We start from the raw sequence: 6,595 nt of genomic DNA on the forward strand, positions 1-6,595 counted from the left end.
TCATGTTAAGTATTTGCACTTTCTATTTTATAATGTTCTAAAAAAATGACAAATGCAATTTTTACGTATTTATAAAATTCAGTCTTAATTTTAATAGCTAAGTCTTATTGAAAACTGTATTTTAAATGCTTATATAAGAAAAATAAAATAGGTCTCACACATAGGAAAACAAAGTTCAGAGTCCTTGAATGAGAATTTTCAGTGCCTTTTATACTCTCCAAAAGCGCACACATAATGTTGTGCAATAATAACGTAAAAGCGCACATATGATTTGTGCACAAAAATCGCACAAACAACGCGCAGCAAAGCGCGCAAGAGTGCACAATAGAATTTGAGCGTTCTTGACACGGTAAATGTCACTGATATTAAAACGATATTTCTGACAATATAACTATGAAACAGAAGTCAAATACATATCAATTAAATAAATAAATCATTTATAAATACAACTATTACCTTTTTAAACAATTTTTAAGAAGGAATACGAGTATTTAACAAATGATATCGTATGACTAGTCTGTCAAAATACTGTAGTCACTGTAAACTACCCAGAGTGCACTTATGTCAGCATCAGGAAATCAACTTCCTGTTTATGCAAAAATGGCTGCCACATTAACAGACGCTAATAAAATGAGACTTTTAAAAAGGATATTACAAATAATAAAGAAGCGCAAAAGGTAGGCATCGGCTGTTATCAGCTCTAACTTCCACACAGCATCCAATAAAAGCATTAAATAACAGTGACATAGTCATTTAGATGCAAAACATAAACGGTAAAAATGAACTATGTACATGTACATAAACACATGTTTTCATGAACAATCTAGGGCATGACAATATTTTAGATTGCGGGTAAAATTCTACTCTATCCAAAACATATTTGTATAAAATGGCTTTTTACCTATTTCAAATCGTTTTCATATAGAATTAAGAGCCATGGGTTTCTAAAATGTAACGGTTATATATCCTCATTGAATAAGGGACTAGTTTTCACCTCAAAAATCTCATTTGTAGATATATTGTAATCCGTTAATGTTCTTATATGTAGAAGGAAATATATACTTAACGATCATAAACACGTTTATACAAGCACACAGACAGAGTAACCATAAGGCACTTACCTTAAAATAAGTATGTATGTTTTGCACTCTAATCACAGCATCACGAAAGAAATGGGATAAAAAGCGTTTGTTTGGTGTGACCAACTGTAGATATCTTGTGATTGCTTTCAACATGGTAAAGACTCGACGACAATCCAAGAGTACAAATGAAGAAAAATGTCACTTATTGTATGTATTATGTATTATTCTGCATATTACATATACTCATACAGTTTGTATTACACATTTGTTTTATGCAATTCGAAGAATAATAGTTGTTTTAGCTTACATGAGAACCAAGAGCGTAAGGCGAGCTTTTATGATCACTGCATGTCTGGCGTCATGCTTTGACTGGGGGCAACATTTTTATTTTTGTTTTTTAGTCAGTATGTGAAATTTTAAATGCTTGGCTCGACTCTAGGTAAGATGTGTTCAAAACCCAGATCTTCAGGTTAAATCTTTACAAAACTTGTTTTTGTTCAATAAGTTTTGAAGACTCAATCCTTATTGAATTTGGTCGGAATGTTGACCTTGACAATGTCAAGGTCTTTTTCCGATCGGGTCATTTGTGTCCGAAAATGAAACCAAGTCGATCTTGGGAAAATCATTGTATTGTTCTAAAAGCCATATTTAGGATTCATTACTAATGAAACTTGCCATAGTGTTTATCTTTACACTATTGAAGCCATCTGAAGCATTGAAGTATGGGTCAATAACTAGAATACCTGCTAATGTCCTTGACCATTGTTGTACCTAGAATGTAAATTATGTACCGGATGGAGGCCTTTGTCGCAATAAATGGCCTTATTTAATCTGAATAAAAACGGCTATAGTAAGAACGTACATGATTCAATTTTATAATAAACATCAAATTGCCCATTCTATTTACCACTTGACTCCTAGGTTAGTATTGAGTGGACTGGCAATATATAAATTTATTAGCTATTTAGTACAAAAAGTAAAAAGGGAACAAACTCTAAATTGATAGATAAAGAGTGCTGGTTAATGTGATTCTTCTCATAGTATTACTTAGATCGAACTTCACATGACTTCACAAGCTTATATCTCTTTTACTTTTCAAGACATGCTACGGGCGAAATTTTAATAACAAAAAGCAAAGGGGAATTTATCTACGGAATACGAATACGGGTTCAATAGTAATACTTCGTGTGTACTTACCCATACTGAGATATACTAATCTTTGAAGTTTTCAGTTGATACGTCTGTTAGTTTAGTATGTATTTGCAATAAAATTATAGATAGGTAGACTTTTATTTTCTCTCCATTCATTGAGAGCATAACATATAAATTATTGCATTTGTTAAATTGAAACAACGGTTTGATAAGTCAGCGGTATATTTCATATTTAACCGCATAAACCAAATACATGTTGGGACATTATTTGATGTAACAGACAAATGAAATGTCATTGGGCTTAAATTCAGAGTTTTGTTATTAGAAAAGCATAATCTTAACTGTTTAAAACCAAATTTTTCCACCAATCTGTACTTCGATTGACACAATGTTTCGTAGTAAAACATATACCCGATGTCGTAGAGAAACGGACTACGCTTTGACCTTGTCAGCCCCCAGTGATAACATTGGTCACAAACGAGGACAAAACAGACACAATGAAGACACAAAGGAGGCACGAGAAATTCACAACTTCGTCGTGAAACCAACTTTTTTGCGATATAGATACATATCCTTCGTAAGCAGATTTCACAATCAACACACATTTTTGAACTAGTACTAATACAGTTAGAATACGCAAAAATATTAAAAAATTTACGGAGCTCAAATAAGTGCGGCCATCTTCATCTCTCGCATGTGCGCGTATGAACATATTTTATTGAAACTACCACATATATTTAGTTAATGCTTTAAGCACATGTCTTTTTGGTGATAATGTTTGGTCACTTACGAAGGCATATAACTCTGAGATGTAATTCAGCACAATTAAGGTCCTTTTTCTGCTAAGATTTTAAGAGAAATAATGTTTGCGTCCAAAACTTCTTTTATATATAACTATATGAAATATAAGTGTGTTATATAACATTTTAAAGTGGATGCTTTTTATCATGGTCGCTGAAGAATATCCTTTTTTTATCTTCCGTTTATTAGAATTATATTAATTACAATAGTTCCATGCAACACGTACGTATCAACGTCTCTTCTAGTCTACTGAAATTAATATTTTACCATCTGAGCCATAACATAAACTCATGTGCAAGTGTCAATACTTTTTGTAAAAAAATATTGATTTAGCCCTTTGTAGTATAAATCTATTTCCAGATTAAATTATCCTACTTAGTTTTCCTAGAATTCAACAAATGAACATATGCAATTTTAAATCTAAATGTGATCTTTTTAGGGAACATTTTCAACACTAAACTAAACTTTCTTTTTTCTCTAAATTGTACATATTGAATTTCAACTCTAAGTGTGATCTCCACAACATATGATCACGTGCAATGGCCAAAAAATATTGTAATAAAAAGTATTTGATTTTGCCCATTTATTAGTAAAAAATTTCAGATGAAAGTATATCATATAATATCACATTTGAACGTGTTTAACTAAAACACTGCATGCACATTTTGGGTGTTATTTGGTTAGATCACTGACAGATTATGGGCCGTGCACTCATGAAGCTCAAAACCAGTCAATCGCTCTGTTTACGGAAACCTCTCGTTCATATTCAATGATTACGAAAGTAAATTGCTTATTACAAGTTAACACTTTGATACAGCAGATTGTTTGTCGATCAACAAGCCTATCCGAGAGACATCCTTGTAGTCATTACAGTTTTGATAGATTCTATACATGTAAATTTAAAAATAACAATTGTATACATTTCGTTTTTACAACATAAACGGTCAAACTGTCTTACTCAATCGTTAATCAATATAAAAAACCTCGTAAAATACATTTCCTAATATTAAAATAATTTCCGATGAATATGCTTTAAATTAATTAAACAAAGGGAACCACCGTTAAAGGTTAAAGGTTAAAGGTGCGGTTTATAGTCTGCTTCTATATACATATTCAGCCGACTTCACAATCAACCCCCCGATCACTGGGATCTAAGTCGTCCGTTTACATATGGCGCACCAGGCAGCCACGGCACATTGGCTTATTTCCCTCACAGGTACCCATTTATACACCTGGGTGGAGAGGAGCAGATGTGGGACAAATTTCTTGCTCAAGGAAATTACAGTGGTCAGGGCGGGATTCGAACCCGGGACCTCTCGATCCCTAAGCCAGCGTCCTAACATTAGACCACTGCTCCCACCGTTAATAGTTTAATAAACACTCATAAACACCCCTATCAAACAACAAAGCAACACTTTTTCAAATACATAATACTGGAAAAAAACAACCTCAAATTTAACTCATTCGACGTATACAATTACATACAGCACAACTAGGCACATACAAATGGTCTGTTTTAAGCATATGCTTATGCCAAAACGCACTTAAATGCCGGAACGCACTTAAACTGTATAACATCTTAAAATAAAGTCAAAACGTCTCGTTTTCAAAAAGAAATAGAACATTTTATACAACAATTTGAAATATTTCGAGCTTGTTTAGTCAACTCTACTTTCAGAAATCGCGAAAAGCACGCACGCGTCATCCTCATGGCACTTAGGCGCCTATATACAGTCGATTGGTGTATAACGGATAGCTAAGGACTTCGAGTCTCATTTCAACGTAAAAATCATGCATTCAGTAATTAAACCATTAAACCTAGATAGACACATGTCGTTCCTATTGAAACATGCCAGCGGTTTTAAATTTCCGAAAACTATTATTTGTTTACAATGTGAATTTCATGGTACACTGATTCAGCCATTACCGGATCGCTTAGGTCTTTATCGGATTACATGTGTATCGTGTGATTTCTTGAAATTCGAAACAGCATTTGTAAAAAATAATTGCAATATATGTATATTTCCAGAAAGAAAATTCATTTCTGCGTTTAGTAAGACCAAGTTCATGGAAATCGCTTCACAATTGATGAAGTAATGGCTGTCCAAAGCGATGCACCCTATATTCGGGTCATTTTGAGTTGAATCTATATATAGATTTGATAGGGGAAAATATGTTTTCAGAGAAATCGATTTCCGTAATAATTAGATTATTTTTCATTAAAAATGATGTTTTCACTTATTAATATCATAGCCACACGCTAACCACATGTGTATTGGACAACCTCAATTGAGTTTATTTTGAGTCAATCCCCACATTCCTGAATATGGGTCACCACATGTCCGTTATTCACTAAATCCCGAGTTGCAGCTTTCATGCTTATTTTATATGGTACGCATCAATTTGGTTTCTGAGCATTCTTACTTTTGTAAAGGACACATAATACTAAAATATTACATCAATGAACATTATGTTTACCAAACAAAATCTGCAAAATCTGCAAAATTCAAGAAACCATTCGTCTGCACTTTTTCTGTCGTCACAAAAACGGTGCGTACACAACGTGACCTTGTTTTTGCTTTCGAAAAAAGAAACAGTTGTAAACATTGACACAAATCAACAAAAACATGAATTGACTTAACAGTGATAGGCTTTTTGTATTCAATTCATAGAAAACTATAAATCTTAACATAAAAGTTTTTTGCAAAAAAACGTTTTAGCTATCCGTTACTCACTAAAATCCGCTATACACCAATCGAATGTATACGGACTCTCCTAGAAGAAAGGTTCAAATCAACTGTGACACAACTAACCGCGGGAATTTCAGCTCTCTAGTAATGCTGCAAATCATCTGTATGTTTCGGGGTGTGATCGCGGCATGTCATGTGAGTATAACGGGGGCTTTTTTAATGAGTTCATTTGAATACGTTTAAGAAAGCATAATTTAATTCATTTGGTTAAATTGACATCTTTATTTTTTTAATTGACAATACAACATTTGTTCTATTACTTTTGTTCAAATAAGATCTTAACTATTAAGTTTTTTTAAAACTGTAAAAAAATGTTAATCTGCGTAAATCTGTTAAATTGCGTTAGACAATACATATTGTATCATTGTCTTAGTATCTCACACTCATTTCCATTGAAATTTAATGACATTTGGTATCTTCTGCTAATATACATGTACTATGTTATTTTAAGCTGTTGAAAAAATATTGATTTATTTGTATTGTCCGGTTCGTAGAGAAATGTGCTAAAAAACACAGCTTTATGTCAAGCTATTTAAAACATATTTTGTTTGCAATATATGATTACACACATTAATATTTTTAAGAAGTTTCAAGTCTTGAACCATGCATAAGTTTTTTTTTCATTGTATGTTTAATTTCGGTTGTAGAGATCGTTTTCTATGCTGTAAAATAGAAGACGTTTTGTAATTAATACCATGCATAATATTGTACAGTAGGTAAGAATATATAATAGTGGAGACACTGTTCTCGATTTTCAACCTTGTGTAGAATAATAAATATCTCATGTGTGTGAAAATATGTTACAGTTAT

Source organism: Dreissena polymorpha, chromosome 7 (genome assembly GCF_020536995.1).
Source record: "Dreissena polymorpha isolate Duluth1 chromosome 7, UMN_Dpol_1.0, whole genome shotgun sequence".
Taxonomy (NCBI): domain Eukaryota; kingdom Metazoa; phylum Mollusca; class Bivalvia; order Myida; family Dreissenidae; genus Dreissena; species Dreissena polymorpha.